This window comes from Dryobates pubescens, chromosome 3, assembly GCF_014839835.1.
Source record: "Dryobates pubescens isolate bDryPub1 chromosome 3, bDryPub1.pri, whole genome shotgun sequence".
Classification (NCBI taxonomy): domain Eukaryota; kingdom Metazoa; phylum Chordata; class Aves; order Piciformes; family Picidae; genus Dryobates; species Dryobates pubescens.
Window position 1 is genome coordinate 18,940,222 of NC_071614.1, and position 24,484 is coordinate 18,964,705.

Sequence of the window (24,484 nt, forward strand, 5' to 3'; positions counted from 1 at the left end):
CAACATTATCAATCTCCAAGCTTTGCAGGAAGCCTGGATAAAATGTTTGAAATAAAAAGAGAGCATCTTGAGGCTCTACGAGGAGACTCGTGACTGAAAACCTCAGCTGTCCCTTTAAAGAGATGCTAGAACACAAACCCCAACCCTTCCACAGGTGTACAAACTCTCAACTGCAGCTGCAGAAAGGCTTGGAACAAATTTGTAGTGATAAAATATTTCTTATTATATCACAAAGCATGTTTCATTGACCAGAGCTGCTAAAATGGAATTACACTAGGGAATTGTCCTTCTTCACATATTTACCTTTATTTCTTACAGGGGCACAGCAGAAGTGCAACAAGTTGTTCATTTACTGAGGCAGTTACCATTTTTCTAGCTCAGAAGCCAAACTTGAGTTTTGAGGTACTACGAGGGCTTGTAAAGGGAATCAGTTTAACTTCAAAATTTTCTGAGTCTTATATTTAGTTGCTGAAATAATCACCTTTAAATTAACAGATTTCTGGGAAAAAAAATTACATCAGTAGACACAAGATTATTTATTTCAATATATTTCAGTCTGTTTGGAAGCAAAGCTAGCTATTAACAAATGCCTGTCACAGAATCACAGAACCAGGGAGTGGTAGGGGTTGGAAAGGACCTCTCAAGATCATTGAGCCCAACTCTCCTCAAGGATCCTTCCTACCCTTTTTCTGAATCAGAATTTATTGAGTCAGGCTGAAAAAAATAGGCATGAATTATGGAATTTTCTTTCTAGAAAGACATAATACATTTGCAAGACAACTTGTCTTTGTGTTATGAATTTATTTCAGTGTTTCCACTACCTACACACCACATAAAAGCTAACGTTTGCTGAGCAATATTCCTGGGAAAAAAACAACCCACACAACATCAGTGGACACAAGAGTATTTCTTTCCCTGTATTTCAGTGTGTTTGGAAACAAATCTAGGTAATAACAAAGGCCTGGCACAGAACTGGGGAGTGGTAGGGGTTGGAAAGGACCTCTCAAGATTATTTAGCCCAGCTCTTCTAGAGGATCCTTCCTACCCTTTTTCTGAATCAAAATTCAATCAAACCAGGCTGCAAAATTAGTCATGTATTATGGATTTCTCCTTCTAAAATGAGATAATTTAATACATAACTAAGACAACTTGTCTTGGAGTTAGGAATTTACTTCACTGTTCCCACCACCTACACTCCAGACAAAGACTAACTTTTGCTGAGCAATAGTACTGAAATAGCCAAACCCTTTCCACACATTGGTTGGAATTTTAAATGGTTCATATGCCAATAGTTTTTATTCACTCTTGAAGGGCATGTAATCATTTCATTTCTTAAGTCAGCATACAGAAGTCCTTATTTTCCAAATAAGGTAGCTTCAAATCCAAAAGCCATCAGTTCTTCATAGCTGCCATATTGTGTTTTGATTTCTATGTACAGTAACAAAAAGAATATGCCCTTAAAGATGTTGACTTGGTCTAGTGGAAGGTGCCCCTGTCTATGGCAAGGGGGTTGGAACTAGATCATTGAGACACAGAATCACCAGATTTGAAAGACTCTCAACCAGCCAAGATACCACAAAGAGGAGCCCAGCCCCAGTGAGGAAGCCCAGCCAGCACACATGCATGATATTGGAGTAGTCACCAATTCTAGCCCTAACAACCGGGGGGCCACCAGGCCCCCCGGCCTTTGTTGTCACCACCACCATCACCCAGTGCACACCATGGGCACTCACCAGTGATGAGAGGAGGATCCTCCAGCCCAAATGGGCTCAGCTTGGGGCTGCTGCCTTTCCTGGGGGTATTAAATAGGGGAGTGGGTGGGGAGGGCAAAGTGGCCACACTTGGGCTGGGAGGAGACTCCAAGAGAGCCCAGGTGCTCTGGTATTTGAGGGGAAAAAGGGGTAAAATAGGGTGGGTGGGGTGGGGTGGGGTGGCAAAGGGGCAGACTGTGAAACCAGTGTTATTGAGCAAGAATGGATACCACCTGTGCTGTAGTTTATATCCAGATGCCTTGCACATGGCCAAGTACCCTACAACAATGGTATGAGCTGAATATTTTGACTGTTTCTGCTCACTAACCCTGCCAGCATTGGACACTGAGGTTTCTTGTTTGATTTCTGCATGGAAAGTCCTGCAGAAGATCTGTTTCTTTTACAAACCTTTCCAGGAGCCAGATATGTTCCAGTAGAAAAACATTTTCATTCTCATATGTATTCATATACATGCACACAAATTGAATATATGTCCTTGCAACACTTTACCTATTTGTAACTTCATCAGAGAAGGTAACATATGACACTCCAGAACAAATTCTTGTATTCAAATTTGGGATGAGTAGTAAAAACCCAACCTCAATTAGGTTCTAAGTTCTTCAGCAGTAAAATGCTATGGGTTAGGTTTTATTGTCCTTAACGTCTTATGCTATGAAAAAAAATGGGCTTTTTTATTTATTGGGTTGAAGTGCTTTATGGGATATAGGCAAGCAACTATGGCACCAGAGCTCTTTCAATGTACATTAAGCTACGGTTTTCTGAGATACTGAACAATAGCTGCTCAGAAATTGTGGACACCAGCAGTTCTGAAGTTCAAAAGCTAAGCTACCACAGCACTGCACAATAAGCATGTTTTCCTTCCTCCTCTAATGTCGGGGTTTGCATTGTCTCCTCTGAAGGAGACACCAAGCCTTTGAATATATTCAGCAAAATTAATAAGTCCAATAAAAGGAGCAGATAACCTTATCAGTATTTCCTCGTGTCGGATGGTGGGCTGAGGAAATGAGCGTTTGTGTGAGCTTTTATAAAACTCTGTTCCTTCAAGAATATTGCTGAGTATATAATGGGAAATGGGGAAAAAAAGGAGATTGCATATGTAATGGAAATGTTCTGATTTGTATTCAAAAGGCATCTTCAGAGATACTTGGTAATATTTACCAATTCTAGTGAGCTGCGCTGTGTCTCTCAATCCTCTGTAAGCAAATGACCCACAAGCAGTTTGCAATGACTTAATGATAGAATAGAATAGAATTAACCAGGTTAGAAAAGACTTTTGAGATCATCAAGTCCAACCTATCATCCAACACCATCTAATCAACTAAACCATGGCACCAAGCACCCCATCCAGTCTCTTCCTAAACACCTCCAGTGATGGTGACTCCACCACCTCCCTGAGCAGCACATTCCAATGGCCAATCTGTCTTTCTATGGAGAACTTCTTTCCAGCATCCAGCCTAAACCTCCCCTGGCACAGCTTAAGACTGTGTCCTCTTGTTCTGGTGCTGGTTCCCTGGGAGATGAGACCAACCCCCACAACCTCCCTTCAGGTAGTTGTAAGACAGCAAGAAGGTCTCCTCTGAGCCTCCTCTTCTCCAGGCTAAGCAACCCCAACTCCTTCAGCCTCTCCTCACAGGGCTGTGCCCCAAACCCCTCCCCAGCTTTGTTGCCCTTCTCTGGACACCTTCCAGCAAGTCAACATCTTTCCTAAACTGAGGGTCCCAGAACTGGACACAGGTCTCAAGGTGTGGCCTAACCAGTGCTGAGTACAATGGCAGAATGACCTCCCTGCTCCTGCTGGCCACACTGTTCCTGATGCAGGCCAGGATGCCATTGGCCTTCTTGGTCACCTGGGCACACTGCTGGCTCATGGTCAGCCTTCTATCAACCAGCACCCCCTCTCCATAAATAAGTAATATGTTGCCAATTTTTGCAAAAATTTCAGCTGAGATTAAAAAATATGAAAGAAAAGGATGCTAAATGTAAAGGTTTAAAGATTTGTTCAAATACCATAGGGAATGATTGATTTCTTTCTACAAGAAGCTATGTCCTGTTGGTTCTTGTCCTTTCAAAAAGTTCCACTTGTGGGAATGGTGTCAAAGCACTGGCAGCAAAACCAAACCAAACCAAACCAAACCAAACCAAACCAAACATGCTCAAAACCCCAAAAGTGCTATTCCAATAAAATTCTTCTGAGTCTCTCAGTCTGGAGAAAAGAAGGCTCCAAGGTGATTTTATTGTGGCCTTCCAGTATCTGAAGGAGGCCTACAAGAAGACTGGGGAGGGACTTCTCAGGATATCAGGCAGTGATAGGACTAGGGGGAACAGAATGAAGCTGGAGGTGGGGAGATTCAGACTGGACGTGAGGAGGAAGTTCTTCACCATGAGAGTGGTGAAGCCCTGGAATGGGTTGAACAGGGAGGTGGTTGAGGCCCCATCAGACCAGGCTGGATGAGGCTCTGGCAAGCCTGATGTAGTGTGAGGTGTCCCTGCCCATGGCAGGGGGGTTGGAACTAGATGATCCTTGTGGTCCCTTCCAACCCTGGCTGATTCTATGATTCTATAATACTACAGGTGCTAGGTATAGAAAATTTAATACAAATGACAGCAAAGATTTTTGGTACAATAATAATGATGCAAGAAAAATGCTCCCTACTTAATGGATCATTTAATGATCTCTTAAAGCTCTGTCAAAGAAATTGGATGACTGTGTCACTACAGAAATGAAACAAGTAGCAGCATTGCTCAAGAATGCAACATGAGTTGTTTTGGAACCAGGAATAAAGAAATAATTCTCCTGTCTGTATGTTCCCTACTGTTGAGGATTGCACTCCTAGATCCAGGACAATAAACTCCCTGGTAAAATTTATTGTTACAGGGAAATTCTTCAGGATAACTTGCTCTGGGAAAATTTATTTTCACTGGTATTTTACACATCCTGCCTGGGAATTTCAGATTCTGCTACAGAAACTTGATGTCTGGTCTTTCTGCATTATAGAATGCAGCCTATTACTCACTTCCAATGGCTGTTTTGAATCTAAGATAGGCTTTTAAGGTCAGCTTTATGCAAGCAGGCTGCACTAAAAACATTATCATTGTCTAGAGGTAAGCTAAATAATCTTTTCAAAGGAAAAGACAAATCTTTCCTTCTGAATCTGTGAAGCTAATTCTATAGAAATTGTCTAACATTTCTTAAAGGAAATCAGATAGAGTCTCTTCCTTTCTTCCCCTCTATTCCTCCTCATTGCCTAACACATTTCTCATATATTGAAACCAATACTGTGTTTGTTTAATGGTCAAGGTCTTCAGTTAATGATGATATCTTGAATCTTCAACACCGCCACTTGTTAGAGATCAAGAACATTCTGTGGTCCATACTCATTAGTTATGAAATATGTTTGATGAGCTCATCTCAGCCTGTTTAGGCTGACCTTTCAAAAACTTCAACTGGTCCAGGACAATCTCCATTCCAAATATTCCCAAAACAATTCCCTTTGTTTATGGCCTACAAACCTTTCCAGTCAATGAAAGGGGATGATGCAATGATCCTCTTCCTTTCTCCTACATTTTTTTTCTATTTAATATGAGGAAATTTGTACAAACGCCAAAATCCTTCTGGTTTGCTATGACATCTTAGGGCCAGATGTTATCAGCTTAATTTGCCCAAGGAATGTCCATTGGTTAAAGCAAGTTGTACTCTCTATGCTTATGTTGCATGTTTGGGCTTAATTCACCATCAATTGAAATCCATAGGTGCCTCCTGAAAAGAACACTTAATTTGGATGACTAAGTAGATGATGAATATCCATCAGCAAATAAAATTCTGCTCCCTGCATGGAGCCTCTTGCATGGATTCACAGGGAGTTACTCATGAGGTAAGAACTTACTCAATATTAAAAAACCAAAAAGGGTGATAAAACTGGGACAAAGCATAAAGAATACCCAGCACCTTCCCAAAGTAATTTACAGAAGTATTTCTTACTTTTGGCTGTCTACTTGCCCAGGGCAAGTATCAGCATCAGTCCCAGTAGTGACCCATTGGGTACATTGCTAAGGACTGGCCTTCATTAGGACTTGTCTGCAGCTGTAGCCCTCTGAGGCTGGCAGATCTGCTAGCTTTCAGTCCCGTCACTGTCCTCTAATCCAGCCTGTATTTAGTCTATTGTGCTTACAGCAAACATCATCAAAACTTTTCTGAAAGTTAAGATGAACAATATCCACTGCTGCTACATCCTTGTCCAGCAATCACTTCATTGCAGAAGGCTACAGGTTGTGGACAAATGTGTTGTCGTTCATGTTCACTCCACCTAATCACCTTCTTGTCCTTCATATGTTTGAAAGTGGTTTTCAGGATCACAGAATCACAGAATCATAGAAGGTTAGAAGTTGGAAGGGACCTCCAGAGATCAAGTCCAACCACCCTGCCAAAAACAGGATCACCTAGGGTAGTCCTAGGTGTTCACCTAGGCAGAATGATTTATTCCTTCACCTTTGCAGAGATTCAGGGCAGGCTGGCTAGCCTTTACTTGCCTGGATCCTCATTTTGGCCCTTTCTGGATGATAAGAATGATATTCATTCTTTCCCAATCCCCAGGGATGTCTTTCAGTGGACATGACCTTTCAAAGATATTTACAAGTGACCTCACAGCAATATCAGCCAACTCCCTCAGTACTTGTGGTGCATCTTGTAAGATCTCATGGACTTGAGTGTGTTCAGTTTGTGCAAATGTTCTCCAACTTGGTTCTCCTTTACTGACAGTGAGTCTTCCTTGCTCCAGATTTTTGTTTTGCTCTTTGTGACCTGTCACTGCTGAAGGCAAATCTTGTCAGTAAAGACCACGGTAAAGGTAGCAGATGTTTCACAGAATCACAGAATCAGAGAATTTCAGGGGCTGGAAGGGACCTCAAAAGATCATCCAGTCCAACCCCCCCTGCTAGAGCAGGATCACCTACACCGGCTCATACAGGAATGCATCCAGGAAAGTTTTGAGTATCTCCAGGGAGGGAGACTCCACAACTTCCCTGGGCAGCCTGTTCCAGTTTTTCTGTGTCATGGCTCACCAGGTCCACTGCTCCATCCAGCATCAGGCCCACATTTCTCCTGGTCTTTATTTTAGTGCTGGTGTACCTGTAGAAGCCCTTCTTACTGACCTTCTTGTCCTTTGTCAGGACCACCTTCCATGTGGATACCTAACCCTGATCCCCTGCATGTCTTGACAGTGTCTCTATATTCCTCCTGGGTACCTATATATACAAACTGATGACAGCTGTCATTTGCAGCCTTCTATTTTACTTATTTTTTTTTTATAAATTCAGACCACATCAGGCCTATGAATATGAAACATTGTTTTTATCATGATTTATTAGGATACTGACGTCATAAGCAGCCCTGGGCAAGAACTGGATATTCTGCTTTACACAGTTAGTTCCTTTTGCTTCTTCTGAAATGGTTTTTCTATTAAGTGAAATTGTAAAAAATAATGTTATGAGGGCATAAAAAAAAAGAAAAAAGAAAGAAAAAAGAAAAAGTCACCACAGAAAAACTTCGTTATTTTATCTGTCTTAAACTTCATCTTCTTCTCCACAATATTTTCTTTCTAGAAAGCAATCTCCAATAAAGAGGTGGAAATATTAAAACCCAAGAGATCAGGAAAAGAAAGGAGTCAGTGAAATGGACAGTTTAAAATATAAAAAAATGATAATTTTTTTGATGCTAATGGAATTGTCCCTTTCATGTATGCACATAACCGATTTATAACCTGAAGTATTTCTTAAGAAGACAGTCTATGACTATAAAATTTGTGTTTCAAACCATAATTTAAGACTAATATCAGCAAATGAAGGGCAACAAAGATGGAGAGGGGTTTGGAACACAAGCCCTATGAGGAGAGGCTGAGGGAGCTGGGGTTGCTTAGCCTGGAGAAGAGGAGGCTCAGGGGAGACCTTATCGCTCTCTACAACTACCAGAAGGGAGGTTATAGGCAGGCAGGGGCTGGTCTCTTCTCCCAGGTAACCAGTACCACAATGAGAGGACACAGTCTCAAGCTGCACCAGGGGAGGTTTAGGCTGGTGTTAGGAAGAAGTTCTTCATAGAGAGAGTGATTTGCCATTGGAGTGGGCTGCCTGAGGAGGTGGAGGAGTCACCATCACTGGAGGTGTTTAGGAGGAGACTTGATGGGGTGCCATGGTTTAGTTGATTAGATGGTGTTGGATGATGGGTTGGGCGTGATGATCTTGAAGATCTCTTCCGACCTGGTCTAGTCTGATCTATTCTATTCTATTCTATTCTACTCTACTCTACTCTACTCTATAACCTTTTCCACATACCAACAAACTTCTCCTTTGCCTTTAATAAGCATTTTAATCCTTTTGAAGATTTACAGTACAATGCAAAAGGACAACGCAATAAGTTGCTTCCCTACCTACAGCTGTGTTGGTGAAAGTACCAGCATGGTAGCAATTCCAGGTATAAATATAGATATAGCTATCTAGATATAGGTTTTTCTTATTGAAAAGAAGGATTTTTGCAAACTAGGAAATCATCTAACCTAATTCCTGAAAATACTATAAAACATACTAGACAAGGTCTGTGCCTGTAGAGAGAATTTCTTTTCATCCCAACTTTCCATGTCTTCCTAGGGCATGTCGTCTTCCACTTCAGAAACTTTCTTTGACTCTTCCAGTTTTCTCCTCCTCATTTGTGCTTAATTCATTTCTCATCTGCACTACACCCCTACGGCTCTTATTCTGCTTCCATCTCAGAGGTTCACAAGTCACAGTCTTTAAGTAACTGTTTTGCTAAGCCATTCCCATGCATCTGACATGTCCTGCTTGGGGGGAGTATTTTTTCCTTGCATGGTTTATAACAACACAGACTTTCAATGATTTTGCCATTTTACAGGTTTTTGCCAAGTGCACTGTCTTTTCCAGTTCTGTGGCTTGCACTGTTTGTCAGACTGGTTCAAAGTAAAGAAAGGATTATTTTAAACCATCCCAGGTTGTAATTACTGGTGCCAAGAAAGGCTGTTACCTTACTTCTTCTTAATGCAAGTTTAATTGAATCACAGAATCACAGAATCAACCATATTGGAAGAGACTTCCAAGTTCATCAAGTCCAACCAGTCACCCAACCCTAACTAATCAACTAGACCACGGCACTAAGTGCTTCATCCAGGCTTTTCTTAAACACCTCCAGGGATGACGACCCCACCACCTCCCTCGGCAGCACATTCCAATGGGCAATCTCTCTTGCTGTGAAGAGTTTCTTTCTAAGATCAAGCCTAAACCTCCCCCTGCACAGCTTGAGACTGTGTCCTTGCTGAAATGAATTAATTCTTACACATCTGTAGCGGAATGAACATTTTTCCACCTTGAGATTCAAATGTATGGCATTGTTTAAGTACAGCAAAACCCTAGATTGAGAAGACAGAGGTTTCGAGCACAAGCCCTATGAGGAGAGGCTAAGGGAGCTGGGGCTGTTTAGAGAAGAGGAAGCTCAGGGGAGACCTTATTGCTGTCTACAACTACCTGAAGGGAGGTTGTAGACAGGTGGGGGTTGGTCTCTTCTCCCAGGCACCCAGCACCAGAACAAGAGGATACAGTCTCATGCTGTGCCAGGGGAAGTTTAGGCTCAAGGTGAAGAGAAAGTTCTTTACAGAAAGAGTTGTTGGCCATTGGAATGTGCTGCCCAGGGAGGTGGTGAAGCCACCATCCCTGGAGGTGTTCAAGAGGGGATTGGGTGTGACACTTGGTGCCATGGTTTAGTTACTCATGAGGTGTTGGGTGACAGGTTAGACTTGATGATCTCTGAGGTCTTTTCCAACCTTATTGATTCTATGATTCTATGATTCATGTTAGAATTGCTGTGTCTGATTCTGCTTCCTCAGCAGGATACAGGAAAATGGGAAGCAAGAGTTCAGTGGATGCCTTGATAAAGTCATCTTTGACACTGTGCCCCCTCAAGACTGTGACTTTCCATCATCAAACAGGAGCAACAGGTGGGGGAAAAAACATCAGCTGATGTTTATGCAGTCCTTTGAAGCTGGGAAATGCTTTTCCATGCTTCTTTTTTTTATTTCATTTTTGGTTCCCCACCTAAATTTCTGTCAGGCATGTAAATGGGACATTTTCACCCAAAGTGCTATTTCAGTCTTTTATTTTACAGAGACAAATTAGACATTTTGTTCTGTTCTCTAAAAAAAAAAAAAAAATAAAAAAGAAAAAGAAAAAGAAAAAGAAATAAGTCTGATTTGATTCCTAATATGCAGTGAAAGCTTAAGGTGGCTAATAGTTGCTAATATACTACTAAAGGCTTTGTCTGACTCACAGTTAACTGCAGAGGGCAAGTCAAAACAGCCTTGGATAAATAATTAAAGCATTTAAAGGCGTTAGGCTTATATCTGATCCTAATCTTTAGCTGGTATAAATCTGCCCAGCTCAACAGAACAAGTGGAGTTTCAGAAACTAAAGGCTGGGTCTTACTTTCAAGACTTCCCTAAGTCCCAAGTGAATAGAATTTGTTTTCACCAATATTTCTAAATCCAGTTATTTATTTCTCACTGATTCACATCAGTGAGACATCTTTTTCTTTTACTAGGAGTAAACCTAGATTATTACCCTCTCATGATAGGACTAGGGGGGAATGGGAAAAAATATAGAAATGGGTAGATTCAGATGGGATGCTAGGAAGAAATTCTTCCCCATGAGGGTGCTGAGACATTGGAACAGGTTGCCCAGGGAGGCGGTAGAAGCCTCATCCCTGGAGTTTTTTAAGGCCAGGCTGGATGTAGCTCGGAGCAGCCTGGTGTAGTGTAAGGAGTTCCTGCCCAAGGCAGGGGGTCTGGAACTAGATGATCCTTGAGATCCCTTCCAACGCTAACAATTCTATGATTCTATGATCTGTACCTGCTGGAAAAGACATAATTTTATTTTCAAGCAGGGCTCCATCTCATATAACTTTGTCTGCTAGACTGATATGCATGTCTGAGCTAGTCACCCTGGCCTCCCTTTAGGATCAGTTGTGAAGAGATGCTTCAAAGATTAAAGATTTAATTCACCTTCTTTTTTATTTTTTTCGGTTAAACATCTAGAATATTTCAAATGATATGAAATCCAGAAGTTTCTGCTTCTGCCTACAGACTATAAATGAGAAGATACAGGTAATTCACACATTATTATCTATGAATCAAGGGGAAATGAAGCTTGTGCTGTCAAACAAGCTTTCCAGTTGAATGGTTTACTCAGGCCCTCTGCACAAAAGGATGTCACTGAGGTGAAACTTCAGAATTCACCAGAAGAGAGAGATGCAGAAGTCTTCTGCACATTAGTAAGTTTCACTCTCAAGCTGACAGTGCAACAGACATATTGCAACTCTCACCTCCTTCTGCTTACTTCCCTTCTTCCAAAGCTACTTTTTCTCTGTTCAGTCAAAATGAATGTAATTCTCCCCACAAGTACCAGATACTCTGAGTATCAGTGAGGATTTTCTGAGTCCTGCTACAATATAAAAGTCTGTAGGGGATGTGGTCATTTGAATAGGATATAGATTAGACTGGGACCAGTGACAGTCATTCCATGATATTTATCCACATGAATAACACTAATGGCCAGAAAATGGCCAAGACTCCTTTCTTTGCCTTGCCTGCAAATCTTTATTGGCTATTACTATTTAGGAGAGACACACTGTGTAAAAGAAATGCTGCTCATAGGAATGACCTTTTTAGTGGTCACCACCATTTGGGTAGAAGCAAGATGAGAAAATTCATATCTTCAGGGCTTCTCATCCCATCTTCACCCTTCCTGTGTTGCCTAAAAACCTCCAGTCTTTGCAGAGGCAACATTCAGTTTTTCCTGCAGTCCTCTGAGTGTTTGAGCTACTTGTGCTCTGATAGTCTTAAGGAGAATATATCATCTGCCAAATGGAGCTGTTTTTGCTTTAGGGCTCCACATACTCTAGCTGCTTACACTGTGGTCTATAAGGAGAATTAAGAGCAAAAATAAAATGAGATAGGTCTACTACATTACTGGAAAGTTGAGATTCTGGGGTCACTGCTGCTTTTTTGTTTGACAATCAGCGTTTTTCATTCAACACTTAGTACATTTATTAAGACACATAAACTCAGGGTAGTTTAGGAAGGAAGCCAACATAATTTGGTCAATATAACAGTAAGTTTAGCCAAAATATTATTTAGGTGCTGCCCAGGGAGGTGGTGGAGTCCCTGTTCCTGGAGGTGTTCAAGACGGGAATGGACCTGGCACTTGAAGCCATGAAGTGTTAGGTATTAGGTAATAGGTTGGACTTGATGATCTCTGAGGTCTTTTTCAACCTGGTTGATTCTGTGATTCTGTAAGTGCCAGTTATCTAAGTTTCTGTTATAGTCAGCAGGGATCTCATTCCTGTCTAAGTCAGAGGAGACCAGAAGAGTAAGGTTTAGCTTATCCTTAAGCAAATATGTCTGTTTGGTCACCTGAATCACTGTTTCTACACTCAATGAATTGATTTCCACTGGGAACTGTAGGAGCTTGTACTCTAGTAGACACCTGCAGATGTACATGTTGGACTCAACTCATTTGTCTAAACATAGGTACCTACTCCCATTTTACATGTAGTATTTGCTCAGATGTAATAGGCATGACACGGGATCTCAGGACAACTGGCATCTGGAACACAGGTAGAATATCCTAGGACATCCCAAGTAACACAGAACACTGAGGTTTAAGCATCTGAGGGGTAGTTGAGCTGTAGATAAGTTCTGCTTTTATCATTGTCACTTTAACCACACAGAGTAGAAGAGCCACAGTGAATGCTACCTATAAAGAAAAAAAGAAAGGACAAAATAAATTGGAGAAAAGATTGTTAATATAAATAGTAACAATAGTCTTAAAATACCTGAAGAAAATGAAAACTGTTCCCCTTATTCACTGAGCATGGGAGAAATAATTATGAACATAAACTGCAGCAGGGATGGCTTTCTAATGAAAGAGATCATTGCAAAACACAGTGGATCACCTGGAAAGGCTGCATTATGTCCATGCCTGGAAGCTTTGGTGAACATGTAGAGGGCATGGACTGGGTTTCCTCCTGAGGTCTCTTCCAGTCTCACTCCTAATGATTTTATGACTGTATTTTTCTGTGCTAGAGAATCGAAAATGATCTCTGTGGGTGAAAATGGACTTAGCCCCATCACACAGGCCTCCTGACAGCACCAACAGAATTTTAAATGAGCAGCTAGATAGGGCTGCAGTTCTTTAACAGGGCTTTGCTGCCAAGGGGCCCAACTTGTTTCCCATAATGAGGCAAGGGTAGGAGGAGAGGAGAGGGAAATTCCTCCATTCTTTCTATTTCCATAGTATTTTGTAATTAATTTGGTGCTTTTACAGAAAATTAATTGGGTTTTGATAATGAAATAGAAAGGACTAGCCAGACACTGGGAAATTAAAAAAAAAAAAAAAGAAAGAAAGTAAAATCAGAGACTAATAGGCCCCCACGTCAGACTGATAATGCTGGCTCCCTCAGGTGCTTAAGAAAAAAATAGCCCAAGAGGAGACACTGTGAAAGTACTTGCCAGTTGAAGGGTTAATCTGCCTGCCTTCCCCACTCCCCTGCTCCCTCACAACTAAAGCTAAGCAGATTAATTAAAACTTAAAAGGATTCTGATTTAGTTATGAGTAAGGAAGTGAAGTGCTGCAGCCTCATGCCTGTAATTCACCATTGCAGAGTAACACTCAGACAGGCCAAGCCGTAATTAGCTTATGGTGTAGCACCGGCGCTGCAATTCTTCACAAAACCTCTCTTTTAGGATGCTCCTTGCCTTCCCTCCTCTCCCCTTCTCCCCCTTCCCAAGATGAAGGCGGTTAGAAATGGTAAATGGTAATTTGTAGGAAGATAACAGCTGTGGGTCAAAGAGGAGGTTGATGAATTGGCTCCATAGACTTCAACAGGTATCCTTTTCACTTCATCTGTCATACCCTGGTGAAACAGAAAGCCAGTCTATAATGTTTCTACTTAATATTTCATTCCCCCCCCCCGATATATTATCAGTGGAAAAGCATTTCACTGATGCAAAAAAACCAAAGAGCTCCACAATCATGAATATCTTCCCCTTACCCTCAAAGTACTAGGAGGTACAGCAAGTTATTTACTTTCCATGTGTAGCAGTTACAGTCCCGCATAATTTGCATAGAAAATAACAAACAAGCTTCTGGCCTCCTACCTTTCTGCCATGAGGCCCATGAACCATAAATACAATTCACACTGTGTAGAGATCCAGCACAAGCATTCTACAACTAGCTTAATGGCCTTAAAAATATGAGGGTGAAAATACTTGCATGTTATGTGTTAGGTCTTGGTACTGAGGTGATTTTCAATCCCTGAAGCTAATCCTGCCCTTTGGATTTCACTAGTGAGCTCCAGCAGAAACTTTCATGTGAGAGACATATTCAAATACACCTGTGATGGCATCTATAATACTAACTGTATACTGTAATATTGATGGGGCAAATCCCAGATCTTCTAAAATCACACCTAGTATTAATTATTGATAGACTCAGTAGGTCAGATCTGCAGCAGCAGTGTGGTGTCTGAGCATAAAAGTGTTGGGAATCCAGAGCCTGACTGATACAACACATAGTACAGAGTGATCTTTGCAGCTTGTAGACTCAGAGAAACATTAGAATCACAGAATGGTTTGGGGTGGAAGGGACCTTTAAAGGCCATCTAGTCCAGCCCCTCTGGGACAATTTAAACTGCTTGTATTAGAAATGCTGTGCCCAGCAGGAGTAGGGAGGTGATTGTCCCCTTGTACTCAGCGCTGATGAGGCCACACCTCAAGTATTGTGTCCAGTTTTGGGCTCTTCAATACAAGAGAGATGTGGAGGTGCTGGAGCCAGTGCAGAGGATGACAACAAAGCTGGGGAAGGGCCTGGAAGATAAAAATGATTAAGAGTGACTGGAAGAGCTGGGGATGGTTCGTTTGGAAAAGAGAAGACTGAGGGGAGACCTCATTGCTGTCTACAACTACCTCAAAGGACATTGTAGAGAGTCTGGTGCTTGGGCTCTTCTCACAGGTAACCAGTGACAGAACGAGAGGGAAGAACCTCAAGCTATGACTGAGTAGGTTCAGACTGGACATTAGGAAATTTTTTTTCAGGGCAAGAGAGGTCAGGCATTGGAATGTGCTTCCCAGGGGAGTCACCAGCCCTGGATGTGTTTAAAGGTCTTTTGGATGTGGTGCTTGGGGATATGGTATAGAGGTGAATCTTGTAGGGTTCTGGGTTGGACTTGGTGATCCTGAGGGTCTCTTCCAACCTGAATGTTTCTGTGATTCTGTGAAATTCCTGAGTGAGGGCACCCTTAGGTGATTCAAATGCTCTAAAGGTCTATGTGTCAACAACTGCATTAAATCCACAGAAAGATTAATTAATTAATTTGGTAATCAGGCCAGCTGGGCTCCTGATGCCTTTCTGACTATCCAGGACAGTTTGACATCTGTAAATCTCTTGAAGCATTCAGCTCAGCTTACAATGCCTTTTGATAAGCAGCAACTCCCCATCGCTGCTCCCGAGGCTCTAAGGTATCCCAAAAGTTACATCTGACCAGCCCCTGCAGATGTTCAGGTTACTTTTGGCATCTCAAATTACACTTACTTTCTCCATGAGGTACCTGAAGTGAGCCTCAAATGTTTGTCAGTGACCACAAGACCTTCATAAATCAACTCAGGCTGCATAATTCATGTATGAAGTTATGGGCTGAACCAGCAAAAATTCCCTCACTGACGTTTTAAGGTGGATTGAGAGATTTCAGCTCGTCATGATTTTGATAGTCAATGATAAATTGGAAAAAAAAAAAAAGAGAGGGGGAGGAAGCTTTCCAGCAAGAAGAGCTTTTTAAGAGGAATCAGAAGACAGAAATACTGCAAAGTGTGGATATTTTCTGTTTCTGTTCTAGAATCTAAAAAATTCCACTACCATTAGAAACCATTTGTTAGTTGTAATGAACATCCTTGCCCTCCCTATTTCCTAACAAGAGACTGGTAGACTTTTGGAAACTGAAAAGCCCAGTACCACAGAAAAATACACCCCCATAAACAGTGGTGTTCATCGACAGATCTGCAGTGGTGCAGGCACTGAATGGGAATGGGAAGCTGGGTGCTCTGTCCAAACAACCTGGGTCAGTGCAAGAGAGAAGGAGGTTCAGGGGAGATACCATCAGTCTCTGCAACTACCAGAAAGGAGTTTGTAGCAAGGTGGGGTTCAGTCTCTTCTCCCAATTAACAAATGATAGGACAAGAAGGAATGAATTCAAGCTCTGCCAGAGGAAAAATTTCTTCCCTGAAAGGGCTGTCACGCACTGGAACAGACTACCCAGGGTAGTCACTGTTCCTGGAGCTGTGGATCTGTAGATGAGGTACTGAGGTTTAGCAGTGGCCTGGCAGGACTGGGTTAACAGTTAGATTTAGGAATTTTTCTGTCAGGAAAGGTCTTTCCAAATTACCACAAGCATCTGACATGCTCCTCATGACGTGCCCCAGAACAGTGCTGTCTAGCACTGCAGAAAGGATGACCCTACAGGGTTTTGTGCTAGATCTACAGCACCACATGAAAACATAATTTGAAAATATTTCCTCTTACTTTAGGGCTGAATTTGAGCAACTCTCAGCTGGTTTGTAAAAGAAGATGTATTCAGTAAGACCACAGATTGTACAGACAGTTTTTTTTTTCCAGTCTCCTGCAATGTCCAGTAACAACTGCCTGTTGGGCAGGAGCTCGAAGAGGAAAAGAGACATTGATGTTCCCACACTTTAGCTCTCCAGATTCCTGCAATCTGTGGCTAAGCAATTTCCTGACCTGGAGGTTCTTTCTTTGGTCATTGTAGTCTATGAAGAGCTTTCCTTCCATGTTTGTATCTAATTGCTTTTTGAACCCATGAAAACTCATGACATTCACAACATCCTGTGGCGGTGAATTGCACAGTTTAATTATGCGCTGCGTGAACAAGTACTTTCCTTTAATCATTATGAGCCCACCGTAGGAAAACTTGGCACTTCCTAGATTCTGAATAACAAGAAACTTGTTCTTTCATGACCTCCTCCATGATTGTCATGGTTTCACAGACTTCTGTCACATCCTGAAAAGCTCTTTTCGGGTTGAATAGTTTTACTTCAGTTTATTTACCTTTACGTGGCACCCATCTCATACCTTTAAGCACCATTATTGTTCTCAGTAGTGCTGAGTTGGTGGTTGGACTTGATGGTGTGAAAGGTCTCTTCTAACCAAAATAATTCTATCAGTCTATAAAGTCTTTATTTTAACATTTTTTCTATATTTATCCTAGACATACCTTATACATTTATCTTTACTTTTTAAAAACAACAGGACGATTTTGTCATTCTAATACAGGAGCCCTATGAGGAGAGGCTGAGAGAGTTGGGGTTGCTTATCCTGGAGAGGAAGAGGCTCAGAGGAGACCTTATTGCTGTCTCCAACTACCTGAAGAGAGGTTGTAACAAGGTGGGGGTTGGTCTCTTCTCTCAGGCAACCAGCACCAGAACAAGAGTACACAGTGTCAAGCTGTGCCAGGGGAGGTTTAGGCTGGAGGTGAGGACAAATTTCTTCATAGAAAGAATGATTGGCCATTGGAATGTGCTGCCCAGGGAGGTGGTGGAGTCACCATCACTGGAGGTGCTTAGGAAGGGACTGGATGGAGTGCTTGGTGCCATGGTTTAGTTGACTAGATGGTGTTGGGTGATAGGTTGGACTCAATGATATTGAAGGTCTTTTCCAACCTGGTTAATTCTATTCTATTCTATTCTATTCTATTCTATTCTATTCTATTCTATTCTATTCTATTCTATTCTATTCTATTCTATTCTATTCTATTCTATTCTACACCCACTTTTGCCTACAAAGACATGAGATTAGATGGTGTTGGGTGATAGGTTGGACTCGAGGATCTCAAAGGTCTTTTCCAATCAAAACAATTCTATGATTCAATCAGTCTATAAATTGATTATTTTACTCTTTTTTCTATATTTGTCCTAGATATACCTTATACATTTATTTCTACCTGTTAAAAACAACAACATCATTTTATCATTCTAATACAGAAGCATTTTGCAGCCACTTTTGCCTACAAACATGTGAGATTACATGGTGTTGGGTGATAGGTTGGACTTGATGATCTCAATGGTCTTTTCCAACCTGGTTAATTCTGTATTCTATATTCTGACTGTGGAGAGTTTTGTTCTCCACATTCAACACACATTAAGCAGCTTCAGCTTACCATGACAAAAAAATCTGTTCTGACTCGTGTTGAATTCTAGGTTCCATTTTTTGTTTGTTGTTGGTTGGATTTGGGGTTTTTTTAAGTATTTATTTAATATTTGTTTTGATTATTCCATCTGATGTTCTCCAATCTGGTGGAGAGAAAACAATATGTTCTGCTAATGACTATGTTTTTAATGTCTGATGAATTTTCTTCTGTGAGAGAAGGACAGAGCTCTTTCAAACTCAGCAGCTGAATAGATCTATACGCCCCCAGGCAAAATGTTGCCTGGATAATGACACAGCTAATGTAATTAATTAACCCTTTTGAAGTCTTAATGTTTCAAAATATCAGGTAATGGTATTTAGGTAGTAATTTTATTTTATTTTTTGTTTTATTTTACTTGGACTTACGTAAGATTGCAATTTGATACCTAGGCCAACAGGCCCTGACAAAAGAAAAGAAGAAATACACAAACACACACACACACACACACACGCACACAAAAAGAAGCCTCCTCACTCTAAATGAAAGAAAAAATCAAACCAAACCAAGATAAACTAGGTTATCAGAGAATTAAGCTATACAAGATTTAAAACGGCATTTGTTATGTTACATGCTAACCACTAAAAAACAAGAGAAGTTAACAAAGGTAAATAAAAAATGTCTTTGCTTGTGGAGCTTGAAACATGGATTCAAAACCTAGATGTGCTACAGAGTGCAAATCCCACTGTGACTTTGACTGCAGCACTTAATTGTTATGTGCTTCATCCTGTGATCTTTAAAAAAAGAGGACAATGTGATTTCCTTATCCCTGACTTTTTATCTGCCTCATTTATTCAGACTGCAAATGGGACAGGATCTGGCCTTTTTTTTTTTTTTTAATAGTAGGAACAACACTCAGTACAGTGAAGTTCTGAACCTAATAAAACCCTTTGCTATTGAGTCCTGCCACTCAGTGTTGATCTCTTCTCCCAGGCAACCTGTGACAAAACAAGAGGACACAGTCTCAAGCTGTGCCAGGGGAGCTTTGGGCTGGATGTTAGGGAGAAATTCTTCACAGAAAGAGAGACTGGCCATTGGAATGGGCTGCCCAGGGAGGTGGTGGAGTCATCATCACTGGAAGTGTTTAAAAAGAGCCTGGAGGAGGCACTTAGTGCCATGGTTTAATTGATGAGATGGTGTTGGGTGATAGGTTGGACTTGATGATCTCTGAGGTCTTTTTCAACCTGGTTAATTCTGTGTTCTGTATTCTGTATAAATATGTCTTGGCAAGTAAGCAATTTGAAGTGGTATTTTAATTCTAAGTAAAACAACTAAAATCCTCATTTGATTCATTATCAGTGAAAATATGGAATAATTCTGTTGAATTCTTGTAGGCCTTCCTTATTCACATTGAGGTGATAAAAGCATGTATTCAGTGCTTTTATTTGTATCTTTGAACTGAAATTAAAGCACGCCTGTTACTTTAAGACTATGTTTGGTGTCTTGTTTGATCCATGGAAAACCAGTTTCAGCATTGCTACTGAAGATGTCATTCTCCAGGAAACTATTCAGTGAATTCAGTCACTAATAACTTAGATCTGCTACCAAAGTTGTTTACTTCTTCTCTGCTCATTTTTCTTCTCTTTTACCAGATATTTCAGTTGGAGAACTCCAAGTGTTTACAGTCATGATTGTTCAGGTCCTGAACACCATGAAATCACTGAGAAGTTTCCTTTCATGCTCAAATATTTCCTGACTCAAATAATGCTGTATGTAAATGCAGTATCATGGTATCACAGTACATTAGAGGTTGGAAGGGAGTCCAGAGACCACTGGGTCCAACCCCTGTGCCAAAGCTAGATCACCTAGGGTAGTCCACAAAGGAAAGCATGCAGGCACGTTTTGAAAGTCTTCAGAGAAGCAGATTCCACAACCTTTCTGGGCAGCCAGTTCCATTGCTCAGTCACCCTCACTGTAAAGAAGTTTCTCCTCACGTTAAGGTGCAATCTTCTATGTTCAACCTTGTGCCTGTTCCTTGTCTTTTTAGTGTGCACCACCAAAAAGAGCTTGGCCCTCTCCATTTGACACACACACCTCAGATACTGATAGACGTTGATGAGATCCCCTAAGACTAAACAGCTGCAGGGATCTCTGTCTCTCTTCATAGTAGAGGTGCTCAAGACCCCCAGTCATCCTTGTGGCTTTTGGTTGGATTCTCTCCAGCAGGTCTCTGTCTCTCTTGAACTGGGGAGCCTGAAACTGGACATAGTATTCGATATGTGGTCTCACCAGGGTGGGGTAGAGGGGGAGAAGAACCTCCCTAGACCTTCTGGAACAGGATAATAGCAGGATTAGCATCACGGCTTGGAGAAGGTAAATAGATGTTTTCTCTCTCTCTTCATTTTGTAATTTTGAAAAATGACAGACTGGTGAAAAGGATATTTTCTTCCTCAGAGTAAGTTACACTTCAAAACAGATGAATTAAAATGTAAGAAATTTGGACTGCATTTTGATAACATTACAGGGTATGATTTTTACATTCCCCCCCCTGTAAAATTAACAGAAACTTAAACAAGACAGTTAGTCATAAAGGTAAGTCAAATTATAGACTTCAAATTATTCAGAACAGGCATTTTCAGTTCAGTTTATTTTGCTAAAAATCCTCAGAAACAGGTGAAATGTAGGGAAAAAACCTACTTATGCTGCCAAACCTGGTTTTACATTTTCAACATTGGACTAAGAGATGATACTAGGAACGGGGAGATAAAAGGGAGATAACGGGGAGAACTTCTTGAGCTGAAAGTATGAGAGACATTCATCTATCTTAACAGAGTTTGCCCCAGGGGGTGGTGGAAGCCCCATCCCTAGAGGATTTTAAGGCCAGGCTTGGTGTGGCTCTGAACAACCTGCTGTAGTGTGAGGTGTCCCTGCCCATGGCAGGGGGGTTGGAACTAAATGATCCTTGAGGTCACTTCCAACCCTAACAATTCTGTGATTCTATGATTCTAGCATCATTTTGGATACCATGAGATATCCTGCTTGGCCTCCAGTTGCTGCCTCAGAAAGGAGACTTCATAGGTCTTCTGCAGATATTTTAGGTACCCTTCACAGCAGAAGTCATGGCATCTGTATTTAGACAATTAAATGATGCTCCTTGTGTCTGTGGTGTAATTCCCTTAGCGAGCATCAGAAGACTATTATCCTCTTTCATGTATTAGACATGGGACTGAGCTGGAGGGATGTGCTTTACACTACTGTTTATCTGTGTTGCTATTACACTTCTGTGAGTAGCAATGGGTATGTAAAGACTGAAAAGAGACCCCCTGCTTATTTCTTCTGGTATTTGTAGTCCTGAGGTTCCAGGGGAGCTCAGGAACCATTCAATGCAGAGGTGGTGCCAACAAGTTCTTCATAGAAAGAGTAATTGGCCATTGGAATGTGCTGCCCAGGGAGGTGGTGGAGTCACCGTCCTTGGGGGTGTTCAAAAAAGGATTGGACGTGCGACTGGAAGCCATGGTTTAGTTGTCCTGAGGTATTAGGTATTAGATAATAGGTTTGGACTTGATGATCTCTGAGGTCTTTTCCAACCTTATTGAATCTATGATTCTATATGCATGATAATATGATGATACTTTCCTTTATTTTTTTATCTTTAATTATAGATATTTATGCTCTATCACACTAAGCTGTTATACCCTAACACAGCATATCTCCAGAAGCAACAAACCCAGTCTTATTTGGCTCTTACAACAAGTAAGTCAGAGCAGGTTAGAAAGTGCCATATTTTATAAGGCTGCCTGTGATTCCAGGAATCATCTTTGAGATGAGCATTAGTCCAGCTGATTTCCAGCTATATTAAGGGAATGACGTAAGAGCCAGGTACACTAGTTTCATACCAGCTGAGAGATTCCCTGTGCCAAGACAACACAAAGATCCAGTCCTTTGGCTGATGCTTGCAGCATCCTGGAAAGAATCCTATTTCCATGCCCTTTTTATTATTTTTTGTTAATTTTCCTGGAGATGAACATTCCAGTGAGCATGCATTCAGCAGTATGCATATGCTTTAGTAGTCCACAACACTGGCACTAATCCCTTTTGGATCCTGGTGGAAATATCAGAGCATTAGCAGAGGCTTTTAAATGGCGAGCTTTTAAATAGCTATATTTAGCTATATATAAATACATAATACCTATAAAGAATATTTAAATTTAAGTTAAATAAACATATTTAATTAAAGAAATAAATTTAAAGTATATTTAAATAACTAATAGCCATATTAAAAAAAAAAAAGGAAAAAATATATACACTGTAATCTTGCCTAAATGTTACCCCAATGCCAATAAAATATAAAGTAGCTATATTGAAAGAAATAATAATACATATATTTAAATGTAAATTAAAGAAATATATTTAATTAAATTAAGTAAATATATTTAAAGGATATTTAAATATATTTAAATAAATAAATAATTGTTATATGTAAAAAAGAAAAGAGGAAAAAAATATATGCAATACAATCGTGCCTGAATGTTATTTCAATGCCAATAAAAAACAAAGGATAGACCGAAGACCTCCATAAATAAACCTCTGTCATTGTACTTCAGGGATTGCAGTTGTTGGTCAGACTCAGGATTTTCTCTGCAAATGAGATTGGTGCTTTTGTTTTAGCCTGAGTAGATAATTCACATTGAAAAATAGTTGGATGATTATTCTCACTCCTCAGCCAGGACAGAGCAATGGATTGAAGCTGTGGCAGGGAAATCTAGGTTAAGTTTTAGTAGTTTAAAAAAAGAAAAGAAAGAGAGTAAGAAAGGGTAAAAAGAAGGAAAAAAATAAATAAGAAAAGCAAGAACTGAGGGAACAAAATAAGCAGCAATGAGAAGACAAAGTTGTGAAATGCTGAAGGCTGAGAAATAGCAAGCCTTATCAAGATGTCTTGATTGAATAAAGTGTTCCTATAAGTTCAGTGATGACTGTGTCCAGTTCTGGGCCCCTCAGTTTAGGAAGGACATTGAGACACTTGAACATGTCCAGAGAAGGGCAACAAGGCTGGTGAGAGGCCTTGAGCACAAGCCCTATGAGGAGAGGCGAGGCTGAGGGAGCTGGGATTGTTTAGCCTGGAGAAGAGGAGGCTCAGGGGAGACCTTATTGCTCTCTACAACCACCTAAGAGGTGGTTGTAGCCATGAAGGGGTCGGTCTCTTCTCTCTAGCAACCAGCACCAGAACAAGGGGACACAGTCTCAAGCTGTGCCAGGGGAAGTTTAGGCTCAAGGTGAGGAGAAATTTCTTCACAGAGAGAGTCATTCATCATTGGAATGGGCTGCCCAGGGAGGTGGTGGAGTCACCATCCCTGGAGGTGTTCAAGAAGGGACTGGACATGGCACTTGGTGCCATGGTCTAGTCATGAGGTCTGTGGTGGCAGGGTGGACTCGATGATCTTTGAGGTCTCTTCCAACCTTGGTGATACTGTGATACTGTGATTATTGGAAAAATTAGGTAAGATGACCTTCACCTAGAGTGGAAAGGAAAACCAAATTCTGTGATCAGTACCAACAGTAGCTGTTGCTGTTCTGAATCTAGTAGCAGTGATCGGTGACTCCTTTTGGACTTACATGAATGAGATGTAACAAAATGGTTTATTTACATCTGAGAATGTGACCTTTCTGAATTGCAGCTGGAATTCAGAGGGAAATGGAATAAAGAGAGAACACCACTAGCATGAATGTAGCACCTATATGTCTGTGTCATGAGCTTTGGAACTGGGATAGGAAGCCTGGGAGGTGAAGGGACAAATCTGCTGAGTGTGTTTGCACTGAGAGAGCATAAAAGCATTGCGAAAATGTTATAACTAGACTTCAGATTGCTCCTGGTAAATATATGGGGAATTACTGCTGAATCTTTTGGCCTAATAATGAAATCAATTTTTATCTATTACAATCTAGTAACTTGTCCCAGAGCAACAGAAGGTCACAGAAGTTCATCAAAGGCTATGGACAGTAGATGTTAAATGCTGGGAGGCTGGGAGTGTGTTGGCTATATCCAAACCCTACTGAGGATATAAGTGGAGCATAATACACAGAGGTAGTAATTATTATGATGTGAATAATAATTCAGAGAGGGTAAGTGTAACATATTGGTCAGGTCCAAAACTCAGCTCTTCCTCAGGAGAAATGTTTGTGAGGGTTTATTTATTTATTTTTTCTTTTCTCTGAGAGTGAAATGATGCATATATTTTTTAGAGATTTTTCCTTTCTATTCAGAGGGCTGGAGCACCTCTCCTATGAGGGCAGATTGAAGGAGTTGGGGCTGTTCAGTCTGGAGAAGAGAAGGCTCTGAGGTGACCTAATTGTGGCCTTACAGTATCTGAAGGGGGCCTACAAGAAGGCTGGGGAGGGACTTCTCAGGATCTCAGGTAGTGATAGGACTAGGGGGAATGGAATGAAGCTGAAGGTGGGGAGATTCAGGCTG